Source organism: Coturnix japonica, chromosome 3, assembly GCF_054131305.1.
Source record: "Coturnix japonica strain WE chromosome 3, WE-NBRP24, whole genome shotgun sequence".
NCBI lineage: Eukaryota > Metazoa > Chordata > Aves > Galliformes > Phasianidae > Coturnix > Coturnix japonica.
In genome coordinates this window covers 79,349,862-79,366,300 of record NC_140665.1, presented here as the reverse complement: position 1 = coordinate 79,366,300, position 16,439 = coordinate 79,349,862, and the positions used below count along the sequence as shown (strand labels likewise).

Here is a 16,439-nt window from a genome sequence, read left to right as displayed (position 1 = left end):
CTTCTTTTTTGCAGTCAAGAGAAGTATGACGCCTTGTCTTTCTCTTACTTTATCACTTGTGATTCTTGGTTGCTCTTTTAATGACAACTCCCTGAAGAACTTTTGAACAAATAGTACAGAACATGTAAATCTCTCCCAAGTGACATTTAAATCTAGGTTGAAGGATCAAACTTTACCTGAAGTCATTGTAAAATTAAAAGAACAGACAGCTCTTTCTCCTGGCAATTCTGATATCTTCTTTTAATTGTAACAAATATGCTTTTGCTATTACATGTGCAAAAGAATAAGAAGATACAGTTTCCTGGGTGAAGGTTTGTTTTCCTTCGTTTTTGCTGAGAAACAACTGGACTGCAGATAATGTACACTCTTCCAATTTCCTATAAAATCTCATTATGGTAAATGACCTAGTCAGTCCCCTTTTTTAATTTCACCTGAGCTTTGCACATAATCTAACCTTGTCTTCCACTTCTCAGGGTTTTGTAAAATATTTTTTATCTCTTTTACTGCTGAAGAAATCCTTATCTGGTCAATGAGAGATCACTTCTCAACCACGGATCTGTCTAGTTCAATTAAGATAAAAATATTTAGTCTAAAGAAATTAGGATATTTGAAAACAGATAAATTGAATTTTATATGTAAAAGGCTTCATTTAGATAACCTGTTCGCTTCACGTCATTAGTCTCACCTTGATATCATTGTCAGAGAGCAGCGATTCAGACAGCATGGAAATGAATCATGAGATGAATACTGAAATAGAGATACTGGCCCAAACATGAGGCAGGCGACATTAAAGGTTCATGATATTTCCTCATTATGGAGTTCTGAGCAAACTTACCCATTTTATTCTATGAAACAAAGTTTTCCTGATTCCTTTCCAGCTTCTTTGAGACAATTTATAGCTGCTCTCTGTATTGAAGAGAAAATTCAGTGAACTATCCAAATGCATAATTGAAACTGAATAAATATAGGATTTTGTACAGGGTCATGGTATTGGTGAGATATTATTTCATCACCTGGATCTTAAGTGCTTCATTGGCTTAGATTTTATAAAACACAGATGTGGAAGAAATGGTAACAAGAGGGAGTGACAATTACTGTAACAGGAAGTTCAACATTTTGACAGTGATCCAGAGGTTGCAAATTAGATGTACATATAAGCAAAACCAAGAAGGTTCAGAATTAAATATCAGAAAGCTGATCTGGAAGCAATTTATAGGTCAAGATCAAGAAAAGTCCCAGCAAAATTAATCTCATACTCAGAAACACTTTATCATGAAGGACCAAATAAGAATGTTACACTCAGCCACAGAATGAAAATGAATGAGGTTCATTCTTGTGAAAATTGAAGGAGAAACTAATTAGAATTTACTGTAATGATGTTTGACTTTCATAAAGACTGGCTGCTCTCCATGATAAAACAACCAAGACTGAAATGAAATGAAAGAATGAAGATATTTTATGGTAGGAAGCATTATGAGGTAGTGTTAATGAAATAAAAAGCTGCAAAGCATGCCTCATATTAAATAACAATATCAATAATATGATCATAGAATTATAGAATGGAGTGGGTTGAAAAGGACCTTTGAGATCATCTAGTTTCTACTCCCCTGGCACGGGAAGGGGTACCACCCATGAAGCCAGGATGCCCAGAGCCCCATCCAGCTTGGCTTTGAACACCTCTAGGGATGGGGTATCCACAGTTTCTACAGGCAGTCTGTTCCAGCACATCACCAACCTCTAAACGAAGATATCTTCCTAGTATCTAATCTAAACCTACCTTCACTTATTTTAAAATCATTCTCCCCTTGTCCTGTCATTATCTGCCTTTGTAAAAAGTAAGCGTCCCTTCTGTTTATAAGCTCCCTTTAAGTACTGGAAGACTGCAGTGAGATGCTCCCAGAGCCTTCTCTTCTCCAAGCTGAACAAATCCAGCTTCCTCAGCCTTTCTTTGTAGGAGAGGTGTTCTAGGCCTCTGATCATCTTCATGGCTCTCCTCTGGACCTGCTCCAAAACTGCACATCTTTCTGGTGCTGGAATTCCCAGGCTTGGATGCAGTACACTGTTAACATATGAAGATCAGCAAAAAATCAAAATCCAAAGTAGAAAATTAATACTGGCATATTTTAAAAATATGCAGTGGAAGAGTAATGATTAATTTTAAATCCTAAAATTTTAGACAAATCAAATATTCTGAATATCCAACAAAATCAGCAGATATTTATTTTATGAAATCTAAGTAGTCATATTCAAAAGATCCCTGAAGACCATTGCAAAGCACATACATAAACAGGGAACAGTATTATCTAAAGTAATTTTATAAACTTACTTGAAAATGGTAGTTCAGCAATATGATAATTTTAGCTGAAAGACTGAAGACACCTTTTATTCAAGAGTCTGAAGGAGTTTAACGTATCATCTGTTTATCTAATCTATCTATTATTGTTATATGACAAAGCAAAAGTGGGTAGAAACAGAATAACTGACTATGAAACACTCGCCTTGTTTGCTATTTAGATTCGGAGGACAGATGTCTAAGGAATTGGCATCAGACAGAAGTAGGGAATGGGTTAGCAAAAGAAAATTTGAGCTGGAGAGGGGAAGTATCGTTAAATAGGACACGCAGAAATCAGACCATTAACTAAGGTAAAGTACAGAGGGTGAGGAGAGAAAACATGAGGACTGTGAGATACTGATGAATTCTTCCTGGATCAGATTACTATCAGCCAAGCATTTTAACCATGCACCTTCAACACAGTTTTCAGTTATTTTGCTCACACACCAAAAACTGCATTTTTATGATAGCATTGATGTATTCTACTGGAGGATTGAGTGTAAATTTAAATTAAATGTTTTCCTTGGAAAAATAATTAAATGTCTTATTCATATTTGAGCATATCATGGTGCATTTTAATTTGGAAAGAAGAAAGAATAACACTAAATTACACTAATAACCAAAGCAATACTAATAATTTTAAAATGAAAAAGATAAGAATTCACTGATTGTGAGCAATTAAGTGTATAACAGCAGGTAGCATGAGATTTCATTTTCCTGAAGAATTCTATTTTGTGCCTTCATGGGATTTAGGTTTTTTTCTGTGCTCTTATTACATTGGAGTGAATGTTGTCCTTGCCAGTTCTAGCCTTCACCTCCTGTTTAACCTCAACTACTTATTGCATTAAACTCTTAAATTTTCCATGGAAACATCAGTTAGCCATCGTGCGTATAGAGGGTAGGATTCCTGGACTTGAACTCCTAGTTCACCTGGAATTACCAAGATCCCATGTGATCACCTGTGATGCTCTCGTGGGTAGACTTTCGTCAGCTGCCAGCCCCCACCCCCAGCTGCTCTCTCACTCCTCCCTCCTCAGCAGGAGGAGAAAATAGGATGAAAAAGCTCAGTGGTCAAGATAGAGACACTTAGCAATTACCATCACAGGCAAAACCCTAACAGTTTAATAAACTGTTAAGTAAAATAGAGTAGGAAGATGAGACACAAAGATAAACAGTTTCTTTCTAACCTCCCCTTCTTTTCTGACGTTGATGCTCACACAGCTGTTTCTCACACTTCTTTTCCCATCACTCTTCTCTTCTGAGCAGCAGTTTTACCATTTCACACAGCTGGAACTGTCTATGTGTGGCATGGGGCAACCCTGGCCTCACCTCACAGAGAATCCCTGCTGCCCTGCTGCCAGCACTGTGCCAACCCTATACAAATGCAGAATCAGGAACAACTGAAATATCTACAGTGTACTCCAAGATTTCTGGTTGTAATTGAGATCAGGGCACTCACAGCACTCTTATGTTTGAAAATAACAAACTTTGTTTATTTTGCATGTACGTTTTGGTAGTGAACATATACTCACTTTTTTTTTGCTGTAACGTAAGGTAGAAATGCACCGGCACAGTCTGGGAAGCTCTATTTGGAATTTTAGAATTTTAACTAATTCAACCACTTGAGATGTTTCGTTGAAATATATTTGTCTCTCTCGTCCATCAGAGACTCATCTAGCTCAGAATATATATATATTTTTTTAATCCAGCCCATACCAAGCTGCAAAACCAGCATAATTTTTGTATTGTTTCTACTGGTGGTTCAATAGCTGTTTTAGCAGGATTAAGAAAAATGCTGAGGAACATAGAGAATAATGCAGCAGAATTTTTAGCTTCCAGATCTTTCAGAAGAATTTATTTATGCTCAAGATAAGAGAATGTCATGACTCCCCATATGAAAACTGGAATGATGGAAACAAGACCCCTAACAGACAGGTGGGACTGTACCAGAGTATTTACTGCATGAGGTCACTTGCATGAGAGTGGTATTTGTTCAACACAGACCTCTAGCACCTTCCCTAAGATATTTTACTTCCAGGAGATTTCAAATACTTCTCCTTAAATCATGCTGCCTGTGTAACTTGCCAAGTTATGCAAAATCCAGCCTCTGCTTAGCAAGATGTCTTCCAATAATCCCTTGGTCCATTTCAGCAACCCAGACTGCTGCATTTTCTCTATGAGAAATGCATTTTCAGCTGCATTTTCTCTATGAGGTGGAAAAAATAGCTCTTAGAGTAAAATCATACTTCCTCCATACCTTCAGTACTTGTAATATCAACTTCTGTTGATATCTCATGTAGCTGAGTCCATACTCAAAGCACATACACGCTGGACACAGGGGTTTTATGTAGAGACAGTTAAGAGAATAAAAACACAGAATTGAGGATAAGCTTTTATGAGATACATGTCTGAGAATGACAACACTATAGCAATAGTGAGGAGACTGACAGATGTACTACAGCAACTGGGAAAGAAAATTAGCTTCCTCGAGATCTAATTTCAGTATGGTTGTTTGTTTTTTTTTACCAGAAGAGTGTTATAAATATATTCTGAAGAGTGCCAATCACTTGTAAAGCAATCTCAGAATGATATGCTTTCAATTATAAAACAATGTCCTGGTGTTATATCTGTAAGACCTTTTCCTTAGCCATTTAAAAGAGGACTATATACATACCTAGACAGCAGTTTGTAGAAAGAAGTATACCTTAAGAAGGCATTTCCTTAATGACCCAATAGATATGTTGATTTTCTAATTTGTATGACAGAGCTGCCTAACAGCGTGAATAACTTGAAAGCTATAACAAATTGCATGCATTTTACTACCATACTTAGTAACAGCCACTCAGGTACTTGGAATTTTTTGTTTCCTTATTCTTCTGTGCTTCTGAATTGTTTTTCACAGTATTTCTAGTACTGTATTTACAAACACATAATCTATATTTAATCTACCTTATCCCAGTGAGAAATGCATTTCTCTTCTACTAATAGAAGTGTTGAAATATTAATAGACTTACTTCTCTTAAACCAGTAATCATGGCCCCTAAATTCTTGTAGTATGGCTTAGGGAATCACAGAATCACAGAAATATAGACCCAAATTTCAGGTAATGCAGATTACTAAACTAAGGTTATTATTATGAACAATTTTCTTTGACTCTCAGAGCAACACTGCTGGCAATTTAATCAGACTTGTTTATTTCTCAGAAAGTACAACAACTGCTGGAAGACAGTTCACTGCCTTTACAACTATCAGGCTATGCTGCATAGCAGAAGTGGGTTAGCAGAGCTCAACAGGTGGTACTGAGGATCTGACATTGATATTTCCCAAACACTGTTACTCCAACGCTACTTTGGTTCCATGAACTGGATGCTTCTTTGTAGCCAAGGTACCTGAGGTACACTGGCTGAGGATGCACTGTCCTCATCCAAAAGGAGCTTCAGTTGTGTGCCAAGTGACAGATCCAATACACCAGCAAGTGTCTCCATGATGCCAACAACTTCAATGAGAGAGCAAACAGGGAGATTCGCCTCAGAAGCAATTCTCTGATCTTCAGAAAAATACTGATGTCAAGTATCCTATCAGAGATTTCCAACACAGAATTTTGGGATTACTCTTGTTTCTTTGTGATGGTATCATATGATCACTGGTAAATTCTATTTAGTTTCTTTGAAATGTAATGATAGTCAGGAAGCAATAAAATTCTTAATATCTAAGAAAAGAAGATTGGGCAGTATGTTATTTTCCCTTTTAACAGTGATGATTTTAACATTCTCTCAATAACTTAGAAGAGCATGTTAGACTGATGTTTATATTATGAAAAAAAGAAAAACAGAAATAATAACAGATGAGGTCAGAGCATTCAGGCTTAGCACAAAAAAAATCTATTCCTTCATGGTCTTTAGGTCAAAATAATCCTCAATCCATCCTGAATCACAAATATTACTGAAATTCAGAGACTGCAACAAGAGTCAGCACCTGCTTGAGAGAGTGAATTAACATGTGGATTCTGTTTCTAACACTCCTTCAAAGTGTTGTGCAGAGAATTTCTGTGAAGTTGTGAAGCTGATCTGGAAGGGGAAAGGAGATAAGCCATGTAACCCTAATAACACTTAGACCACTAGAATAAACAACTCTAGATTTGCTGGTGTTTTCAAGGTGGAAATTAAGGTCAAATTTGCACAGGAGATAATAAAGCAATGGTGAAAGTTATTTTGTGTGTCAACGGCTAAACAATAAAAGTAAGGAAGAAAACAAAAGCAGAACACGACTTGTTTGTTTTTATAGTCCATGGAAACAGAATAAAAACAGGGGGGTGCTTTTTATGAAGGCTGCAGCTGATATCAATAAGGCATGTGAATTGTTTCAAAACCAGGAATTTCCACAGAAATTACCATTGCAGTAATTGTATTTTATTTTTTTTCAGATTTAGAGTGAAAGCATTAGAACTTCCTCACTCAAATGTAAGTACTATATTTATATGGAAAGCAAAATGTGTTAAAATCTGGCATCTTAAGATTGATTATACTTATTTAAGATGGCATTAGACTTTTACTACATATGGGTATGCATGCTTATATAAATATAGAGACAATTTGTATGTAAACTATATAATACCTTGTCCTTGCATTACAGCTCAATGGCTGCACAGTGCATCCATTAAAAAATATTTAGAATTTCAAGAGTTTTGAAGCCAGTTCATTTTTCTCCACACTTGTTATTCATTATGTGCAATCTGGTTCAGTTCTTAACTGATATAGAGATGACCTGTTGGAAGACTTCCTTTTTTTCATCTTCAGTAAAGACTTTGATGGACATGTACCACTTAACCCTTACAAGTACCAGTGTAAGAATACACCTGGCTTGAAAGGTAGATACTTCATAATTATACTTATCATTAATTGCAACATTTATGTTTTTCATGTCACATAGTAAACCTGTCTTTCCTGAAAATGAAAATCTCTGAGTTTTGCCAACCATAAATTGTTTGTTTGGTTTTTGTTATTAATTATCAATTTGAAGGAAAAATTTAAAAATCCACTTATGCCACTTACTCAGTAAAAAAGCATGAGTAGCAATACACACATAAATTCTTTAATGCTTGTTCTTGTTTATCTGGTTTATCCATTTAGCATAAGGGATACAGATAATTGTTAAAAGCAGCTAGTTAGCAGTGGGCTGAGAGGCTGTAAATATTTTGCCTACAAATATTCTGTACACAAAAAGAAATATTTCCAAAAAGAAAATATAATATGGAAACTTCTCTCTTACTGCGTATAGTTGCAAGATTTCATACTGAAAGCACAGTACTTTTAACTTGTAAACTATAATTCCATTCCGCCCTTCATGGAATAATGAAGAGCAATAAACAGATAGTTCTGTGAAATATTTTAATTTATGCACATTTTAGAAACCAATTTGGTAAATGAGAAATTGCAAGACATCTTTTTCAACATATTTTCTAACATCTCCAGGGCAAGTCTGACTCTGTTCATCATCAGTATCATAATTTAACACAAACTCTCTTGAACTTTCTCCATAGTTTACTCCTTTGTGTATGTATGCAACCTGAGCATGCCTTATGTCTTTTTCTCCCTTACTAATGCCACTGGTGATTGCCATGAACAGATTCATTATAATAATTCCATTGTACTTCCAGTCTGGTTGCAATTATCTGAGTTACATCCTCGCAGAAGGGATTGGAGTTCAGAATAAAAATGCTGAGAAGTCTAAACACTATTTCTTAAAAATTATGGAAAGGAAGAATGCAGAGAATCACAGAATTGTAGGTGTTGAAAGGGACATCTAGAAATCAAGTCCAACACCCCTGCTAAAGCAGGCTCCCCAGACCAGGTTGCACTTGTAGGCGTCCAGGTGGGCCTTGAACATCTCCAGAGAACAAGACTTCACAGCCTCTCTGGGCAGCTTGTTCTAGTGCTCTGTCACTCTTACCATGAATAAGTAAGTTCTTATGCACATTTTGTTGTGTATATATGTATATATAAACATATATATATATAAATATATCAAAATATGCGTGTATATATATATATATATATATAGACACACACACACACACACACATATACACATTTATATTATAGAGACTGACATTTCAGCACAGAAATCAATGACAAATTTAGTTTTGATTATAGTGAATTCAATGTACCAATTCCAGAAAAAATTATTTAGGACAAATCATCTTAAAGGAAAAAAAAAAGAATTTTTTTAAGTGAACTTCTGTAGCACTTGGAGATCTTGAGGAAAAGATAGAAGAATTGTATTATTTGCCTGAAATAAGACTGTAAGATGACGTGAGGACATTTTTGAGCATATAATGAAAAGTCTTCATCTTAAATCTCACCGAAGAACAAAGACACACATCATTTTTTAAAATAGGCACGGTATACTGCTCTGCCTTTACACTGTAAAATTCAGACAAAGACTTAATTCATTTAATCATCATCAAAATCATCATCAAAGGTGAATTTTCCATTAAATTTTTTTTTTTATTAAAACAACAATAAAATTAGTACAAATCTTGTAGTGCTTAAATCCATAATTTGAATTTCACTTCATTATAAAAATTTTAATGTAGAATACCAAAAATTTTAATAGAGTTTCACTAACTTTTAGGAACAATGAATTTGATCTAAAACTGCAATAAATATAAAATAAATATAGCTATATAGTTAACATAGCTATTATCTGTGTTCCTGATTCTTTTTTTTAGTAAGTAGTTTTTATCTCAACCCATGAGTTCTACTTTTCTATTAATTCTCTCCCCATCTCACTTGGGAGGTGGGGTAATGAGCAAATGACTGTATGCTGCTCAGCTGTCTGCTGGGTTAAACCACAATAGGCACAAAAATATGTTGTTTCTCAGTCAATTAACATTTGCTAATTCATCTCTTCATTATGTATAACAGTATACACTCAAACAGCTGGTAGAATTAAGAAAAATTGTATCATAAAAGAATAAATGTGTACACCTATGCATATATGTATATTTCTATTGGTTCTGTAAAACCTCTTCTAAATAAATAAATGTGTGTAGACCATTCAATTTATCCATTATAATTGCAGAGTAAAAAAGCAAACCACAAAACCTCAAAGGCTTGTTTTCTTTTTTTTTCTTCATTTGAATATATTTTTAGCATTATGTTTTTTCTTTAATCAAACTTCTAATTATAATTATGCACATAATTATAATATTAATGATAAAAGAGAGAAAAACTAGACATAACACCCTCACAAAATAGGGCATACAAGCTGCAGCTTGAAGATGCTTGAGCTTATGTAAATGTCTCAAAGGTACTGAGTCATTACAGGAAAATGCCTTTTTACAATTGTATTTGAAGTTGCTTATCTTCTCTGTATTTCATTGCAACTCTGATTTTAAATAACTGAGGAAAGGAACTGCTCTGACCATACTCACATCTTAAGTTCATCAAGGACATTTTGGTCTTGAGTGAGAAAAGGAATTGTTACAAACTGCTGCATAGACTGTCATCTAGGCTTTTTGTTTTAATCTCACAGTGAAGGGAGGATTTTGAAATGACTGCTACTAATACAGAATTTTTCTGCAGAGCATTATAAATCATATCTGGTCAGTAGTATTTGTTGCAAGAGATCACATTACAGGTAGATTTAATTTGTTTCATTTTAAACATTCTCTTTCAACTTCAGCTCTTTTTAGAATACATCATATATCTGATCTGCTCGGTAAAACCTTTTGAATACTACGGCATAAGAACATCTTTAATTCAATGTAACCAAATTTGAAGTCCTGTTCAAACATCTACGGATTCCTATGACAAGCAAAAATATAAATACTTATTCAGAGGAAAAGGTTCTTTTTGTGTCCATGAATATATACGCTGGACAGCTAATCACAGGGGAACAAATGATCCTGTAGATAAAATTTAAAAAATAATAAATGCTGATATCCTAGATATTTGCCCACAAAATTTTCCTGATTTGCACAGTAACTGTCACTAACATCTTCTGCTGGTCCCTCTAAAAAAAAAAAAAAAGGATTGGGACTTTCATGTTTACTGTGAAGAGTGGCTGCTTCTATTGCCTACCTGCAGAGCTTTAAAAAGCCATCTGGGACATACAGTGCAAGTTCTAAAACCCACTGCGTTGACCCATGTGGCAGAGAACTGAAATAGAAATGAGAATGGAGAATCAATAGGAATCCCTGCTTGTGGAAAAAGCAGAAGTAACAGCAGAAGAGGGACATAAAAATAGTGTGTATGGCAGCTAGATACATCTAGAGAATCACTGTTTCATGCAGTTATTCATAACAATCTGATCAATAGAACTAAGGATAGCCCACACCCTGGACAGAACTGAAGGCACACAGGTACAGAGACAAATGAGAATGAATTAATACAAGTTTTTTAAAGGCAAGAGAGAACAGGGAAAAACAAACAAACAAAACATAAAAACAGCAAACAACAACAAAAACAACAGGGGAGCAACAACAAAAAATACCAGCTGAGGTCAGTTCCAAAGAGACATAAAATGTACATCCAAAGCCATCATGGCAAGTTACATAGGAAGAAGCCTCAAAGCATGATACCAATTCAAAACAGTGTCTCTCATCCTCTACATCTGCAAGAAGAAATCCTGGCCAGCCCACCTGGGCCCATACATGATCCTTGAAGGCTGGGCAAAATACTTGGAACAAATCCATGCTGGTACTTATATGCTTATGTTAGTGCTTACGTATTATGCTTATATGCTTATGTTAGTGAGTGAAGATTTATTTCTCATAACAAAACCCTCTACTTTAAGTGATTTAGGTGGTAAGGCCTTATGGTAAATTTTGCTACATTGTTGCTACAATAATTCAACATAATTATCTCCTACAAGTTCTCAGGATGCAGAGAGCTAATAACTTGAAATCACCTGGTACTAATGACAGTGCAGTAATGTTCAATTAAAGTACTTTTCTGCTGGGTACAAGGCATATGGTACTGTCTAAGAGAGCTTGTATATTTTACTATTTGGAAACAACCAGTCTGATCTATAAAACTAGAAATAGCACTTATTCTTACTGAATGTCCAGAAGAATTCATGTAAGCGAATTATACAACAGAATGATCTGGCACCGTCATGCAAGAGAAATTTCAGCAACTGACCCTGTTTGTGGGATGTTTCTTTTCTTTTTCACTATTCAAACTTTGCAACATCTGGTTTTATTTCCCTGTAAGTCTGTATTAAATCTTCAGTACTTAAGAACAAGAACAACAATAAACGTATTACCATTTTCTGTCAGATAACAAATGCTTCACTTCTATTTTAATATTGTTTTGATTCAGACTATGCTTTTGTATGTTATTTATTTATTTTTATATAATGCAGCAAAAGCAATAAGCACATGATTTTAAATGCCTTTTCAACCACCACAACAACAAAGAGTTATTTTCTGGCCTTCAGAACCATCTTGAAGTGAAAACTAAAATAGAAACATGTAAATAAACATAATTCTTATATTCTATGCACACACAATATAGAATGGAGAATATTTTATATTTTACCTGTTTCTCTACCAAATATCTTCAGACAACTATGGATATACACATGTGCTCAAAGAAGCAGTGGGATCAATTTTCTTTGAGACAAAAGGGGTCTTACAGAACAATATGCCTATTAGAACTGATATATTTCTGAGGAACACCATAAAGAAGCACTTCAACAAATAACAGTCTAGCTGTAAAGCTGTGATATGAACTGAAAGATAAATACAAATGCAAATTAATACCTTTCAAGTGCAAAAAGAGGGCAAAAATATTTTACTCTAGCAATGAATCTTATCAACCTGCTGTGAGAGAAAAGAGTAAAAGCTTTTACAAACATACCATTGCCAGTAACTATCAAAATGGTGCAAAGTTCATTTACATTGACTTAGATTAAGGAATAAAGTCCATAAATATTGATATATATTAATAATATTATATCTTGCATATTTTTTTTTCTTCTGAAATTAAAACAAATTGTTAACAATAAAAGTCAAAGGAACAGATATTAGTACATTAAATTCACTTCACACTGTGAAAAACAATTTTCTCAAGTGTCACAAAGCTAATGGAAGTAATAAAGACACTACCAGTGTCCCCCAACTGATAGAAAGGGAGAGAGGCAAGGGACATCTTTGTTATTTCCAGTACTTCATTGATTTTAGGTCACAAAGGATGCTTGTACCAGAGGTTGCTAGACATTTTTGACCTCATCCTGCAACTGTAAGTTCATCTGGAGACCATGCAGCTGGTGTCCATGGACTTCTATAATGCGTTTTCACTGAAAGTATGGAGTTTTTTTTTCCTGTACTTCCTTCAAATAATAAGATATATAAAGATAAAGGCAACTTCACAGCAGCAATTTTTTCTCAGGCGTATACACACACACATAGAAATATCACTGTCATTAAAACAAATCACATTTTCCCTCCTTTCTCTTAAAATGATGACCATTTATAATCACAGGGCTAGTGAAGACAGAAATAAAAGGAACTATTACATGATTTATAATATCCTTTTTTCTTTTTTTACCATGCTTAGCTGTACCTTATAAATTATTTCCTTTTTTTGTTTCAATGCTTGTTTTTTTTTTTTTGTTTGTTTTAATGTTTCCAGTCTAATTGATAGCATCATGAGAAAGCTATCGCACTTCTTTAAGTCTAAATTCCATTTTCTTGATTTCACAATTTCATATCTATCTATAATTTTTGTTGTTTTTCTTTTGAGCTGTCTTTTTTTTTTTTTTTTTTTTCTCCTATGAATTTACAATTCGCAGACAGTCAAGCTGTCCTTCTCTGCAACTGCCTTAAAAAAAAAAAAAGACAGTGAATAGCTGGACTAAATTAAACAATTTGTAACAAGCTATTATTCTGAATAAGAATGTATCAAAGAACTTGGAACAATACATAGGACTAGTTCTTCATTCCCAAGGTCTCATGGTTTTAAGCTCTAATTTTTATGTTTCCCTCATGCCTGGCAGAAGTCACCTGAGGGCTTGTGTCCCTTTTCCAATTGTTTTGTCAGTATCCCCTTCCCTAGATAGGGATCCCAGCTGCCTGGATTCACTGCCTTCTAACTCTAGGCCATCAGCTCCATTATCTCAACATCAAAGCAGCCAGGTGAGGATATGCTTGCCTGAACATTGGCTGAAGTTGTTTTGTTTTTGTTTTTGTTTTTTCCCCCACATATCTTTCATCTCATTCATGGATAGGTCTCAAGTGGTTACACCCTTTTTTTCTGCCTGTCCGCCTGTCTGCCACTTCCTCCTATTCCTGTGATGGCCTGGCTTTGGAGTAGCTTTCCTTGTCCTCTTCTTCCTCCATTCTACCATTTTTTTTCATACTTTGCAGTTATTCACAGATGAATTCCAAAACCATGGGAGGTGATGGTCATGATAGCTACCTGCTCATATCCTCCCACACACCTTACCATTTACAACCACCTGCCTCAGGTCAAATGTTTTTTTTTAATAGTTTTTTACTTTAAAAAAAAAAAACAAAACAAAACAAAAAACAAACAACTGCAGGAGATACAGATTCACAGAATCATAGCATGGCTTAGGCTGGAGGGGACCTTAGAGATTATCTAGGTCCAACAACTCACCAAACACAGCAATTAGATCATGATAATCTGAACATACTAAGAAAATTCAAAATTATCAAAACTTATTTTAGCTCACTGTGAATAAAGAGTGGACTCAGTAGTAGATCCCACAGTGTTTCCTGAAGTGTGAGATGATGGCTGCTCTTAGTACAAAGGCAGGATTAAGATCAGTCGGTCTGAAATGAATGTATGCTATTTATATAGTATACACAAACTGGCAAAACTATAAACAAACTCAGGCCAGCCCCCAGAGAAGATAAACAACAAGAAATGAATTAAGAAAACCAACCTTGAAAGCAAATAAAACCACACAGTGAATGAATAAATTAATATTGTGACCAGGAACTATTAAACTAATATAGTTTCTCTAATGAATTTGTTTTAACACACTCTGGTCAGATCTGTTGCTAGGTCAGCTCTTTGGACCCTCTCTATGGTAGCTGCCAAAAGGACTGCTGTATAATCCACCACACAACCCTTCACTTACTCTCAACATTAACAATGTGCTGGGAGAGAGAACTGGAAAAAGGCAAAACCCAAGGGTTTAGATAAACACAATTTGACAGGACAGAAAGTGAAGGGAAAATAATAACAACAATGATAAACAGAATTTACAGAATGAGTTATACACAATGCAGTTGCTCACTACCCACTATCCAATACTGAGACAGTCCCTGCCCTGGTCAATATCCTCTCATGTTTTATTACTCAGCATGATGCCACATGGTATGGAATATCCCTGTGGACAGTTTAGGTCATCCATCCTGGCTGCATTTCCATCCAGCTTCTTGCGCACTGCTGGCTCCTCGCTAGCAGAGCAGTGCAAGAAGTAGAAAAGTTCTTGACTTCATGAAAGCACTGCTCTGAAAAAACTGACACCTGTGACACCTATGACACCTTTGTTGCAATGCATCAGTATGTTATCAATATCGTTTAAATTTATTAAATCCAAGACACAGGATAATACTCTCCACTATAAGGAAAATAATTATTTCAGTTAAAATTTAGACTGTTACAAATCATAAATTACTATCTCTCTATAGAGACTTCATTTTCTGCATCAAATAGAAAACCTATTAATACATTATGAATGATATATGCCATGATTTTGCCACAGATACAGAACTTTCTTTAAACAAACAAACAAAAAAAAAAATGGAAAAAGGATGGTTTGATTTGGATTGATTCGCTTTTGGCAAAACACCTTAGGTACAAACTGTTGATCCATCAGATTCTGTCATGCTTTGGAGAGCACGGGAATCTTTTTATCTCTGTATCATCTGCATTTGTGATGGCAAATCTCTTAAAAGGAATACACTTTGACTAAAGGTAAGAGAATTTCACATAAAATCTTGTCTTTGTGATAGCATCTGAAATGGGCGGATCTGGAACAAATTTATTGAGTGTAAATTACTGCCAGCTTAGCTTAGAATAACAAAATGCTTCAGAGACTTCTGAGGTGTGTAGCCATAGATATCTGTCTGGCAACAGTAGGATTTTTATATTTTTTAAATGATTTTTTTAACTTAATTAGATACGGAAATGCACAGCCTTGTACTCAGGGAAATTATGTGGATTTGTCACGTTGCCTGAAGTTCTCTGGGATCTGTGAATCAATGAATGGATTACACTGAACCATGAATGTAATTTCTTCATCTGTAACAGATAAAATATGGATATTTGCCATATTAACATTTAAGAATTTCTAAATAATAAAGTACTCCCAATGGAATTTAGTGTAAGTTATTAATTACATATTAATAATACGCTATTGATTTCTTGACATGGAGTAAGATAGTGTAAAGTTTGTGTAAATGAAATGGACTTTAACAGGTGGAGCTGGTAAACTGTACTGCTGAATTACTATGCATCTCCTAGTTTTAACAATTCAAAAGCTGGGAGAAAACATACAGGCAAGTGTTTCATGTGTTAAATTGTCTGCTAAAAATGCACTGACAGATTTATTTAATCCCTGTAGTCTACACTTGGCATTATTTATTACAGATACAATACTAATCACAGTTACATGCTAGTCAGTGGTACCAGAGATTAAAAATTGAGTCTAGAACATCTGTTTTGAATAGAACAAGATAACTAGCTGACATTTTTTAAAGTATATACACCTCTTGGAAACTGATAAACAACCATTTAATTCAGCAATGCATAATTTTTAAAGAAACACAAAACAAGTTTGTTTGTTTGTTTGTTTGTTTGTTTTTTAAAAATCAATATTTTGAGGATTTGTATGCATTTATTAAGGGGAAGGTGAGGAAAGGAAAAGGGGAAAAAAAGCTCCCCCAGAAAAACTAAAACAAAAACTTAAGACCAAAATCATATACAAAATGAGGGAGACTGGCGCTGGGCCACGAAAGGGAAAGGAAAAGCAAAAGAGAAGCACTTAAGATTATATTCTTCAGAGACTAAGCATCATTTTTTTTCCTTCTTATCTGTCTAAAAAGAAATTGTCTTCAGACAATTTC

The 16,439-nt window shown here is 34.8% G+C and overlaps 1 long non-coding RNA gene across 1 annotated transcript in view; it reads right to left on the bottom strand.

Moving 5' to 3' along the window:
* Nucleotides 1–1,824: 1,824 nt before the first annotated feature.
* The window catches only part of LOC146761515 (uncharacterized), a 34,998-nt gene continuing 20,383 nt past the window's right edge, over nt 1,825–16,439 (bottom strand). Inside the window, exon 3 of the long non-coding RNA XR_014944220.1 lies at nt 1,825–2,059. This is a non-coding gene — a long non-coding RNA (uncharacterized LOC146761515). The remainder of the gene's footprint in view (nt 2,060–16,439) is intronic.